The sequence below is a fragment of the Dermochelys coriacea genome, chromosome 8 (genome assembly GCF_009764565.3).
Source record: "Dermochelys coriacea isolate rDerCor1 chromosome 8, rDerCor1.pri.v4, whole genome shotgun sequence".
Classification (NCBI taxonomy): Eukaryota; Metazoa; Chordata; order Testudines; family Dermochelyidae; genus Dermochelys; species Dermochelys coriacea.
In genome coordinates this window covers 108,032,824-108,046,790 of record NC_050075.1, presented here as the reverse complement: position 1 = coordinate 108,046,790, position 13,967 = coordinate 108,032,824, and the positions used below count along the sequence as shown (strand labels likewise).

Here is a 13,967-nt window from a genome sequence, read left to right as displayed (position 1 = left end):
TGACCTAGGTCTCTCACTCTGTGGCATTTTTCTCCAGCTCTCCAATAATTTGTGTCAACCTCTCCAGCTTGTCAACATACAGTAGAACCCCACTGTTACAAACACCTTGGGGAATGGTGTTCCATGGGATGGTGTTCCATGAAGGAGGAGTGCTGGGCAGAGACGGGCTCCATCTTACGAAGAGAGGGAAGAACATCTTGGCCAGCAGGCTGGCTAACCTAGTGAGGAGGGCTTTAAACTAGGTTCACCGGGGGAAGGAGACCAAAGCCCTGAGGTAAGTGGGAAAGCGGGATACCGGGAGGAAGCACAGGCAGGAAGGTCTGTGAGGGGAAGGCTCCTGCCTCATACTGGGAATGAGGGGCGATCAACAGGTTATCTCAAGTGCTTATATACAAATGCACAAAGCCTTGGAAACAAGCAGGGAGAACTGGAGGTCCTGGTGATGTCAAGGAATTATGACGTGATTGGAATAACAGAGACTTGGTGGGATAACTCACATGACTGGAGTACAGTCATGGATGGTTATAAACTGTTCAGGAAGGACAGGCAGGGCAGAAAAGGTGGGGGAGTAGCACTGTATGTAAGGGAGCAGTATGACTGCTCAGAGCTCCGGTACAAAACTGTGGAAAAACCTGAGTGTCTCTGGATTAAGTTTAGAAGTGTGTGCAACAAGAGTGATGTCATGGTGGGAGTCTGCTATAGACCACCGGACCAGGGGGATGAGGTGGATGAGGCTTTCTTCCGGCAACTCACGGAAGCTACTAGATCGCATGCCCTGATTCTCATGGGTGACTTTAATTTTCCTGATATCTGCTGGGAGAGCAATACAGCGGTGCATAGACAATCCAGGAAGTTTTTGGAAAGCGTAGGGGACAATTTCCTGGTGCAAGTGCTAGGGGAGCCAACTAGGGGGAGCGCTTTTCTTGACCTGCTGCTCACAAACCGGGTAGAATTAGTGGGGGAAGCAAAAGTGGATGGGAATCTGGGAGGCAGTGACCATGAGTTGGTTGAGTTCAGGATCCTGACGCAGGGAAGAAAGGTAAGCAGCAGGATACGGACCCTGGACTTCAGGAAAGCAGACTTTGACTCCCTCAGGGAACAGATGGCCAGGATCCCCTGGGGGACTAACATGAAAGGGAAGGGAGTCCAGGAGAGCTGGCTGTATTTCAAGGAATCCCTGTTGAGGTTACAGGGACAAACCATCCCGATGAGTCGAAAGAATAGTAAATATGGCAGGCGACCAGCTTGGCTTAATGGTGAAATCCTAGCGGATCTTAAACATAAAAAAGAAGCTTACAAGAAGTGGAAGGTTGGACGTATGACCAGGGAAGAGTATAAAAATATTGCTCGGGCATGTAGGAAAGATATCAGGAGGGCCAAATCGCACCTGGAGCTGCAGCTAGCAAGAGATGTCAAGAGTAACAAGAAGGGTTTCTTCAGGTATGTTGGCAACAAGAAGAAAGCCAAGGAAGGTGTGGGCCCCTTACTGAATGAGGGAGGCAAGCTAGTGACAGAGGATGTGGAAAAAGCTAATGTACTCAATGCTTTGTTTTTGCCTCTGTTTTCACTAACAAGGTCAGCTCCCAGACTGCTGTGCTGGGCATCACAAAATGGGGAAGAGATGGCCAGCCCTCTGTAGAGATAGAGGTGGTTAGGGACTATTTAGAAAAGCTGGACGTGCACAAGTCCATGGGGCCGGACGAATTGCATCCGAGAGTGCTGAAGGAATTGGCGGCTGTGATTGCAGAGCCCTTGGCCATTATCTTTGAAAACTCGTGGCGAACGGGGGAAGTCCCGGATGACTGGAAAAAGGCTAATGTAGTGCCCATCTTTAAAAAAGGGAAGGAGGAGGATCCTGGGAACTACAGGCCGGTCAGCCTCACCTCAGTCCCTGGAAAAATCATGGAGCAGGTCCTCAAAGAATCAATCCTGAAGCACTTAGAGGAGAGGAAAGTGATCAGGAACAGTCAGCATGGATTCACCAAGGGAAGGTCATGCCTGACTAATCTAATCGCCTTTTATGATGAGATTACTGGTTCTGTGGATGAAGGGAAAGCAGTGGATGTATTGTTTCTTGACTTTAGCAAAGCTTTTGACACGGTCCCACAGCATTCTTGTCAGCAAGTTAAGGAAGTATGGGCTGGATGAATGCACTATAAGGTGGGTAGAAAGCTGGCTAGATTGTCGGGCTCAACGGGTAGTGATCAATGGCTCCATGTCTAGTTGGCAGCCGGTGTCAAGTGGAGTGCCCCAGGGGTCGGTCCTGGGGCCCGTTTGTTCAATATCTTCATAAATGATCTGGAGGATGGTGTGGATTGCACTCTCAGCAAATTTGCGGATGATACTAAACTGGGAGGAGTGGTAGATACGCTGGAGGGGAGGGATAGGATACAGAAGGACCTAGACAAATTGGAGGATTGGGCCAAAAGAAATCTAATGAGGTTCAATAAGGCTAAGTGCAGGACCCTGCACTTAGGATGGAAGAATCCAATGCACCGCTACAGACTAGGGACCGAATGGCTCGGCAGCAGTTCTGCGGAAAAGGACCTAGGGGTGACAGTGACGAGAAGCTGGATATGAGTCAGCAGTGTGCCCTTGTTGCCAAGAAGGCCAATGGCATTTTGGGATGTATAAGTAGGGGCATAGCGAGCAGATCGAGGGACGTGATCGTTCCCCTCTATTCGACACTGGTGAGGCCTCATCTGGAGTACTGTGTCCAGTTTTGGGCCCCACACTACAAGAAGGATGTGGATAAATTGGAAAGAGTACAGCGAAGGGCAACAAAAATGATTAGGGGTCTAGAGCACATGACTTATGAGGAGAGGCTGAGGGAGCTGGGATTGTTTAGTCTGCAGAAGAGAAGAATGAGGGGGGATTTGATAGCTGCTTTCAACTACCTGAAAGGGGGTTTCAAAGAGGATGGCTCTAGACTGTTCTCAATGGTAGCAGATGACAGAACGAGGAGTAATGGTCTCAAGTTGCAATGGGGGAGGTTTAGATTGGATATTAGGAAAAACTTTTTCACTAAGAGGGTGGTGAAACACTGGAATGCGTTACCTAGGGAGGTGGTAGAATCTCCTTCCTTAGAGGTTTTTAAGGTCAGGCTTGACAAAGCCCTGGCTAGGATGATTTAACTGGGACTTGGTCCTGCTTTGAGCAGGGGGTTGGACTAGATGACCTTCTGGGGTCCCTTCCAACCCTGATATTCTATGATTCTATGATTCTATGAATGGAGGTTGTTCATAACTCTGAACAGAACTTTAGGGTTGTTCTTTCAATAGTTTACAACTGACTGTTGACTTAATACAGCCTTGAAACTTTACTATGCTGAAGCAAAATGCTGCTTTTAACCCTCTTAATTTAAATGAAACAAGCACAGGGACAGTTTCCTCCCTTGGTCAAACCGTTTTTTAAAACTTTCCCTTTATTTTTTTAGTAGTGTACATTTAACACAGGACTGTCCTGTATATGCTTGCTACTTTTTTTTTTTTTGTCTCTGCTGCTGCCTGAGCACATACTTCTGGCTCCAAACGAGGTATGTCGTTGACTGGTCAGTTCATAACTCTGGAGTTTGTAATTCTGAGGTTCTACTGTACTTTTTAAAAATAAGGACACCAGAACTGGACACATTATTCCAGTATGGCTCTTACTAATGGCTTACATGGAGGTAGAATCACCTTTCTTCTCCAACTCGCATCCCACTGGGAGCTCACATGGAGTTGCTTGTCCACTAGGGATATGCCTACATACCAGAAAAAATTCTCACGGCAGCGAGTCTCCGATCCTGGGTCAACAGGCTTGGGCTCACACGATGGTGCTAAAAATAGCTGTATAGACATTTGGGCTCAGACTGGAGCTTGGACAGGAGGTGGGTGTCAGAGACCAAGCCCAAATGTCTACACCTTATTTTTAGTGGACTGCAAGCATCACACGCCCAAGTCTGTAGACCCAGGTTCACTGCAGCGTGGGTTTTGTTTTTGTTTTTTCAGTGTAGATGTACCCAGGACACTAACTCTTTTTCAGAGTCGCCGCTCAGGATATAGTCTCTCGTTCTGTAGGTGTGGCCTACACTCCTTGTTTTGAGCTGTATGACATTGCACTTGGCTGTATTAAAATGCATTCTGTTTGAATGGGCTAAGTTTATCAAGTGATCGGGATAGCTCTATCTCACTGCCCAGCCCATCCTCTTTGTTATTTCTCACTCCACCAGTCTTTGTGCCATCCACAGATTTGTTCAGCAGTCAGTTTATATTTACTTCCAGATCATGGATAAAAATACTAACTAGCATCAGGTGTACTACTGAGCCCTGTGGGACCCCGCTAGCCGCACCCACATTCTTGCAGCTTCAAAACTGTGTTGTGAGTATCCCCAGACATAACCAGCCAGCTTCCAGAGGTAGTCCAAAGCAGGTTAATAAACCAAATTGAGGAGTGTCTGCTTTGGCCTCTTTGAGCTATGACATTCCAAAAACATTTGAAGAGTTTTCACAAAGAGGGAGGACGGGATTTGTTTTTCAAGCCCTCCCAGACTGTCTCTCAAACACCTTGTTCAATTAACTGAAGACTTCCCTCAAAATTCCTCCCTTGCCAGCAGTCTGTACATGAGACTTCCTGCTCTTGAAAACTGGGAACCTAATTACAATCCGTAACTGTACAGGCACTGCCAAGATGCCTTAGTCTGGATATACACCTAACTGGACTTTGAAATATTTCCTGTTGTCTTTTGTACCACTGGAAGCATCAAGATAAACATTTCCCCAAAAGGATTATCCTATAATTAGTTGTAGTGAAGTTTGTCCTTTTGACATTTAGGACTGACAACGACCTTATTTCTATGTGAGTGAAATTAAACACACATTAGCAGGAAATTGCAATTCTGAAGTATATAAATTGAAGTATAAAAGATTGATGGCCCAAAGAGCTGCAACAGTAGCACTATTTTGTTTTTCAGTACATAAATCTGCAGAAAGAATTACCATGTGTAATGTGTACAATAGAAAATCTAGTGCAACTGTTAAAAACTTTTTAGAGACTTTTGATAATTGCAAAGCACATTGCACAGTGTATTTGCTAGTACATGAAGTTCCTGAATAGTGGAATAAATGGAGCTATGAAGTCTTACGATTATAGCTTTATAGAAAGAAGCATAGCATACCTTCCTCTGCATTATGTATTCCCTGTCTTCTGTTCACCCCTCACTCAGGGTTTTAGAGACAGAAAAGATGTGCAGTTATGTTAGCAAAGATCAGATTCCATAGAGCTAAAGTCTTCATAATTAGAAAAGGGAGCAAAAGTGCCTGCTGGGTTTCTATAGTATGAAGCTGGTATTAGAAATCTCCAAACTTAATCAGAGCAGCATACTTTTGAATGTGTACATCTGGGAGGGCTGCTACCTGTATTTCAATCAAATGTGGCCATTATTCTTGGTTTCCCTTCCCCTTCACTTCATCATTGCCCTGTCTTGTACGTTTCTGGGGAGTCACTTTTTCTGGCAGTGAGATTTGTATATTTCTGCTAGCTGCAGCCGCCAGCCGTGGCCTGAGATCAGCTTGTGTGGATGTGGTGCATCCTTCCAGCTTCTCTCAGTTCCTTTACACCAGTGTATATCCATAGTGTAGAAGAGACCCTAATGCCTGCCAGCTTGGGCTAAACTTGGCTCTGTTTTCTTTATCTCCAGCCAGCAGTGCAGCAGCATCATTTCCTGCTGGGTCCATAGTAGAAGATACTAACTTCTAATCAAAGGCCTTTGGCAGACCCCAGGGGAGTTGTGCAGCTGAGCTTGGTTAAACAGAATATCTGTCAAAGGGTTTCAGAGTAGCAGCCGTGTTAGTCTGTATTCGCAAAAAAGAAAAGGAGTATTTGTGGCACCTTAGAGACTAACAAATTTGTATGAGCATAAGTTTTCGTGAGCTATAGCTAACTTCATCATTATTCAAGTTAAAAACACTCCCTCCCCCCAAGAAGAATGCTGCTCCTCTCCCTCCAAGAGGGTTTGATTCAGAGAGTGCCTCCCAGAGTGAAATCAGTGATAACTGACAGGCTCCCTATCTTCATAAATCCCCAGTAATTGTAACAAACACTCAGTGTCACGGGCCAGTGCTGTGCCAGCTGCCACGGCAGCCTGGCAGCTACCACAGCTGCAATATCAGCACTTTGTGCATGTGTCCATTTTGGAAGGGATTATTTTCAGTATGTTAGGCTAAAAGATGCTCCATTCAAAAAGGTGGGGTGATCCATGCAAATTCAGGCTTTAACTCTTTCCAGCTGGAATCTGGGCTCAGATCTAGCTGAAGCAGCTGACATGAGTTTGGTGGTCATATCCTACTCCCTGATACGTTCATATTATTAAACAGTTGCAGCAATTTCTGTACAGGGAAAATCCACAGTGGAAATAATAGTGTTTGCTGCAGGTGAGGTTTTCAGCAGCATCGGCAGAGCTCTGTGAGGGAAGACTAGGCTAGAATAGCAGGGGAGCTGCAGGTTGAAATTGAGGGCTATTGTCAAAGCCGTGTGAGAAAACAATTTTAGGAAGAAGGGGGATGAGCTCTAGGTAATGCTAGAAGAACAAAGAGGAGCCAAGGAATTATAGACTAGTTACAGCTTAACTTAGACACCTGGAAAGATACTGGAACAAATCATTAAACAGTCACTTTGTGAACACCATGCTAGAGGATTATAGGGTTATAAATAATAGCCAACATGGATTTGTCAAGAACAAATCATGCCAAATTAACTTAATTTTCTTCTTTGACAGGGTTACTGGCCTAATATGTAAGGGGGAAGCTATATTTGTGATGCATCTTAATTTTAGTAAGGCTTTTGACACAGTCCTATATGAGGTTCTCATAAGCAAGCTAGGGAAATTGGGCTAAATTAAATGACTACAAGGTGGATGCAAAAGTGGTTGAAAGACTGAACTCAAAGTAGTTATTAATCATTTTCTGTCAAACCATGGGGACCTCTCTAATGGAGTCCCACAGCAGTCTGTCATGGGTCTGATTTTATACAATATTTTCATTGGTTTCAGAGTAGCAGCCGTGTTAGTCTGTATTCGCAAAAAGAAAAGGAGTACTTGTGGCACCTTAGAGACTAACAAATTAATTTGAGCATAAGCTTTCGTGAGCTACAGCTCACTTCATCCGATGCAAATGCATCCAATGAAGCGAGCTGTAGCTCACGAAAGCTTATGCTCAAATTAATTTGTTAGTCTCTAAGGTGCCACAAGTACTCCTTTTCTTTTTGCGAATATTTTCATTGGTGGCTTGGATAATGCAGTGGAGAGTATGCCAATAGAACGTATGGATGGACCAAGCTGGGAGGGGTTGCTAGCACTCTGGAGGACAGGATTAGAATTCAAAACAGCCTTGACAAATTGGAGAACTGGTCTGAAATCAATTAGGTGAAATTCAGTAAAGACAAATGCAAAATACTACACTTTAAGAAGAAAAATTCCAAATGTACAACTACAAAATGGGGACTAGCCTGATAGGCCATAGTACCGCTGAAAAGAATCTCGAGGTTATAGTTGATCACAAATTGCATACGAGTCAACAATACGATGCTGTTGCAAAAAAGGCCAATCCCATTCGGTGGGGTATTAAAGGAGTGGTGTAGGTAAAACACGGGAGGCAGTTGTCCCGCTCTACTTGGCCCTGGTAAGACCTCAGCCAGAGCACATTGTCTAAGTCTGGGAATCACACGCACAAACTGGAGAGAGTCCGGAGCAGAGCAACCAAAATGCTAAAAGATTTAGAAAACCTGACCTATGAGGAAAGGTTAAAAAAATAACGGGGCATGTGTAGGTTTGAGAAAAGAAGACTGAGGGGGAGCCTGACATCAGTCTTCAAATATGCTAAGGGCTGTCAGAAAGAGGACAATGATCAACTGTTCTCCATGGCCACTAAAGAATTAATGGGCGTAATCTGCAGCAAGGGACATTCAGGTTAGAGATTAGGAAAAACATTCGAACTCTAAGGGTAATCAAGGTCTGGAATAGGCTTCCAAGGGAGGTTGTGGAATCCCTGTCATTAAAGGTTAAGAACATGTTGGACAAACACCTGTCAGGGAAGGTCTAGGTTTATTTGGTCCTGCCTCAGCATAGAGTGCAGGACTTGATGATCTCTGGGGGTCCCTTCCAGCCCGACATTTCTATGATTCTGAGACCATTGATTGGATACAGGAGTTTTTGTGTCTAGCAGTGTATAATGTAATGGGGTATAGCCAATGTGATCAATCTCTCACTTTTCTGGGCATGTAATTAAGTCAGATTTTAATGGCTGGTAAAATATAAGCTTGAAAAACCATCTTTTCTAGCGTATCTAGTACTGCTGACCCTCCTGTTTCTATGTTGTGTTGCACTTGCTTACCCTGCAGCTTCTGTTTTATTTCTGGATTAAGGATGTGAAATTTTCTTCACTTTAGGATCTTAAAAAACAGAGTAGCTAAAGAGCTGCAGCACAGAGGTTGATTCCTCTGGAAAGTGTCGCATTTAAAGTTAATGTTGACTGAATTTGTGTGGTGCTTAGGACATGGATTGCTTCCAATGGCCAGAGTGCCACACTCTAGGGCAGTGGTCTCCAAAGTGGGCTGCACACACCCCAGGAGGAGCGCCATCGGACGGCACTCTGCCGCTTTTTTCTTTGGCGGCAGCTCTGCACGCCTGTGGCAGGTCTTCCCTCCTTTCTTCAGTGGCACGCCTGCGGTAAGTCTTCCCTTCTCCTTTCTTCAGTGGCACCGTGGGGGTACGCGATCCAAAAACTTTGGAGACCACTGCTCTAGGGGAGGAAGAGAAGCATGAAAGGTGCAGCTGAGTTGAAATGAAATGTTCAGGTTTTTTTACGTGTCTTTGTAGCAAAGGGAATTTCTCTCCCTAAAAATAGTGTTTGGGGGTCAGGCTGGTTGAAAATGCATCTTCAAGTAGGAAAAGGGCTATCTGCGGTTTCATTCTTTCTGTTTCTTGCAAATCATCTTGTATGGAATTTAGATGAGTTTTAATGAGGTATGGAGTCACTTTGAGGAAACTGATGACTGCTCACTTTTCTGTGAAACGAGGGTCTGGAGCCTTTTCTTTGTTCCTTCTGTAGCACTATCAGATCTGATTGCAGAAATCTGATGAGGCTCTTAATCTGGGCACCACATAAACCACCATTCTGGCCTTCTCCTCTTTACTCATCTTGTTTCTGGGCCAAGTTTTTATTGCAGCCCATCACACTCAGTGTTTTCTGAAGGCAGCCAAGGCCCGCTTTGTTCTATTAGCTCCTTTACTGGTGCAGTGTTTTCTAGGTGGAATTGAAGACTTTCCCATGCAGATATAAAACACACTCAAAGGATTGGAGGTGGCCACTCTCACCAACTCTGCTTTAAAGTATGTAATTGAAAGGCCAGCTTTGGTCCAGTGGAGTGAGCATGCTGCTGGGAGTCAGGAGACTTGGGGTTCTACTCCACACTGACAGCGACTCACTGAGTGATCTGGACTTTGGCTTTCACCTCTTCTTCCCTCTTTTCCATATCTGCGAAAGAGGGCTAACAATACAGTGGCAAGTGCTTTGAGACTGACTGCTGGAAAAGTGCTCCGAGTGCTTTCAGTGTACTATTTATTATTGGTTTGTGTTTGCTCAAAAGCCTGGAACCAGACAAACCAAGGAGGAGGTGAGGAACCAGAATAGCTTCAGCCAGGGGGTCGCGCGGTTATTATGTGGGGGTTGCAATCTGTCAGCTTCCACCCCCAAATCTTGCTTTGCAAGCATTTATCATAGTGTTAAACATAAAAAAAAGTGTTTTTAATTTAGAGGGGGGTCACACTCAGAAGCTTGCTATGTGAAAGGGGTCACCTTAAGGTGACCAGATCTCCCGATTTTATAGGGACAGTACCAATTTTTGGATCTTTCTTAAAAAGGCTCTTATTACCCCTCACCCCCGTCCCGATTTTTCACATTTGCTTCTGGTTACCCGTCACCACTGAGCTACAGCTTGTAGGAAGGGCTGTATGTGTGCTCTGTATTCCCTGAGCTCTGACCCCATCTGTTCAAGCCCACTGGAGAAGCCAGCAGGTGTGAATTTTTCATTGCCATTTCTTCACGATTCCTCATTACACCATGAGCTGCAGTTTTGCTGACTTTCACCGCCTCATAGCAGGAAAGGTCAGGAACCTCATAAGCAAGGGGAGCTGAGGAGTTGGGAAATGCAGAGTAGCAGTTTGGGCAGCTGATTCTTTTTGGCATTAGAGCCCTAATGAATGTTCTGTCATGGTCCTGTGAATATTTCAAGAAGCATTTTTCTCCTGCCTTCCTGGGCCTCCAAGTTACCAAGGTTACCTGACATGACTTTCCTGAGAGACGTAGCTGCAGGTTGGTTGGTCTAGCGCACCTGCCTCCTCCTGATTGCGCCGGCAACTGCCACTCAGCGAGGGGCTTCACCTTCCTTTCTTTCCATCCAGCTGCTGCTGCTTCCCTTGCTCCCTCTCCACTGCTGACTGAGGTGTCATTTATTCCATTTTATTTTATTTTTTGGAGTAAGGATCATTTTAATTTTGTTTTGCTTGCATAACCTGGACTGTTATCATCTGACTAATTACTCACACATTTTCCTTCAGACAGCAAATGAGAGAGATAAAGCTACAGCAGGTTTATATGATTTCTGCTTATCAAATTACTCTAATTATTTGAAGAATGGCTTAAAATTGTATGGAGTAATGAATTTAATTATGAGTTTGCAGTGATGCCTTGTGCTGCATGGGGCTCGCAAGTGGGCAAGTTTATTAGAGGCTCTTCGCAAACTGACAGCAGGCGAGGATGACAGCTAGTTCCTTGCAAAGAAAGGTTCTGACATGTTCACATGATGCCAGGAGGGGGGAACACGGGCATGCTTAGCAGGGCAGCTTGACAGATAGTTCTCATAATCCGCCATTTTGCCTAGTCCATTTTTAATACCAACCTGAGTAAGACAAAGTATCAGAGCTCTCCCAGGACTCTATGTGCTGAGGCTTCTTGGCTTCACTCAGGTATTTTCTGCCTCTCCTGCACCGGCACTGCCACGTGCATGTGGGAAAACTGCCCTTTTGCCCAGGCATTAGTGGCTTCCTCTGTGAATTTATTTGATTTTGGAATGAAACCCTTTGGGAGATCAGTATGGGGGTAGTCAGCTACCCAAGCCAATTCTGAGAGTGCTGCCAAACCTGTGGCCACAGGGGCCCCACCTTATCATGACCTGCTCACAATGCCTTGGTGTTTGTCGTGCCTGCACCATGTGCTGCAGAGCACGAGTAGCTTCATGCTGACTGAGAGCTCCATGGGGACAATAACTGGAGTCCCATGGAGAATCAAGATGGGACCCTTTGGTCTTGTAGCCTGGTCAAACAAGACTATAAATTTTCCACACTTATGATGTTTATTAATAATCAGACACTCGTATTATTGTTTTGTTCAGCAAAGGCTCTTTCCAAAGTAGGCTACGCAGAAGTTTATCTTACAAATTTTCCTTTTTCCGATGAAGTGAGCTGTAGCTCACGAAAGCTTATGCTCTAATAAATTTGTTAGTCTCTAAGGTGCCACGGGTACTCCTTTTGTTTTTGCGAATACAGACTAACACGGCTGCTACTCTGAAACCTGTCCTTTTTTTAAGGGATTGAGGCAGTTTGCAATAATGAGATGCCTCTTGAATGCTTGCTTTATTTAAATACCAAACAGGGATATTTATCCATATAATTGAACTCTACCAGATGATGTATCAAACAAATACCTCCAAGCCAAAAGGTATCTGAGCATACTTACGCACTCGAGGAAAAAATAGAGGAATACAAAGTTAGTGAAGTCCCTCAGAAGACCATGGATCTAGTTAAGACTAGTTCAAGAGAACCCAGAAAATGAGGAAGTAGGTTGGGTCCTTTATACCCCAGTTTTATGTAACTTCATGACTAATGTCTGTGACCATAACAAGATTAATACCTACCTACTATCCATATCTGGCCTTCCAGGTCTCTACAACTACCCCTTTAATTATTAATATTAATAAAGTACATCACATTTCTGAATAATTCCTATACGTAAATGCGGTCCATCTGCCTAATTACTACCTAGTAACCAAATTGCTAAACCCCCCCTTCCTTTCTTGCTAAACTCTGCTGTACTGTACCCTTAATGGTTATTCATTGATCTCTCAGACTTGCGTGCACAGAATTTATGACGTGAGATTATTTCCTTAGGCCTATAACATTTCAGCTAAAACCCAGCCTTTAGCATAACTACTCCCACAAGGCCTCACACTAATACAACAGGCCTTAATCTTAGCAAGCCTTATAACCCACTTATGTTTACCTACTTGCCCCCTTGCGAGTTCAAAACTAATAAGCAATGCACCCCTGTCAATATTATACCTCTGTAGTGTCATTCCACTTACAACAAGCTTAAGATTAGTCATGAGGCATGAGAAAGTCCTTCTCTTGCTTGACAGAAAATCTCTATCTGCTGCATATCTCCACCTACACTCTCTCACCAGCTCTGCTGATTCTCCCCCTGCCCTTCATAAAACTGGCTTCCATCTCCATCCCTACCCAAAGTTGGCCTGGCCTGAGATTGAGGCAGGTTGGGAAAGAAGATTGCACAGGGACTCTTAGGGTACATCTACATTGCAATTAAAAATCCTTGTGGGCTTGGGCTGTGAAGCTGTTTGATTGCGGTGTAGAGGTTTGGGCTCAGGTTGCAGCCTGAGCTCTGGGACCCTCCCACCTTGCAGGGACCTAGAGCCCAGGCTACAGCCTGAGCCCAAATATTTGTACCACAGTTAAACAGCCCCTTAGCTTCAGCGTCATGAACCTGAATCAGCTGGCACGGGCCAGACACAGGCTTTTAATTCCAATTTAGACATACCCCTAGCCCTTGCAGCCAGCGAGCCCAATTGAATGGCTCTGTAGGAAGCCCCAGATCTCCTTGAAGTAGCCCTGCCTACTGCCTCTTCCTCTGTGCACAGCCTGTGTTAGCTTTACTCTTCTTGCCAGGGGAAGTGAGTGCCAATGCATAAATGCAATTCCAATCTGTTGGCTCGGGTCTGTATTTTAATGGGATTCAAATAGGCAGCTAATTGTAGGGTTATTGATTTACAGAAACAGATTGTTGATGCAGGGTATCATTTTACATTCTATGGTGCTGCTGCTATTTATGTAGTCAAGGGACAAAGATGCATAGCGCATGGTACAAGTGGGTAGAATGTACTTGGAGTAAAGGCCTGGAAGGGGCAATGCAGGGCAAGGTGCTGGATGTGCTTTATAGCAGAAAAGCTTCACCAAACAAGTGGATCTGGGGAGAGGGCAGCTGTTGGTGAGTGGTAATGGGAAAGCTGTTCCAAGCATGGAGAGTGGCTTGGGAGAGAGTTCAAAATAGGGAGTGGATGGAGGAGGGAAAGCTGCAGTGAGTGGGTAGAAGAGTGGTGGAAAGAAGTGCGGGTGGGGTTAAGTTTTGCAGAGCAGTAAGTGCCGATGAGGAGCTGAAATTTGCTACATGTGAAGTGTGGGGAAACTGTGAAGAACTTACGCTCTGTTGTGCGATAGCACCTTCTTTTCTTCCTCACTGCTGCTGTGATGCTTCCTGTCCATGTTCCCAGCTGAAATGTAAGGCATGACATCTGTAGCCCTGGAACATTCACTGCGGAGCTCCAGAGAGCAGTCCACCTCCAGGACTTCAACCTTTAAAAAAAAATTATGGCAATTATAGAAGTTTATTGGGCAAGCAGATTTTGGAAGATATGGTCCCCTCTGATTTGGATGTAAAGCAAATCTGGTCTGAGACAGGGAGGGCATTAGACAAAGCAAACCTTTGTTATATGTAGTGCAGAAGACAGGAATCAACAGGGGAACTTATTTGCAGGATGGAATCCTATGTGATATAGTTTCTGTTGAAGTGAAAGGTCAAAAAGGGTTATAAACAGAGCTGACCCTTAGAAAATCCTGTCTTGGCTCAAACGCTCACTCTGCATCT

General features: G+C 44.8%; 1 protein-coding gene across 22 annotated transcripts in view; it reads left to right on the top strand.

Moving 5' to 3' along the window:
- Nucleotides 1-13,967, top strand: part of PTPRF (protein tyrosine phosphatase receptor type F) — a 617,705-nt gene that overhangs the window by 437,998 nt on the left and 165,740 nt on the right. The window lies entirely within an intron of this gene.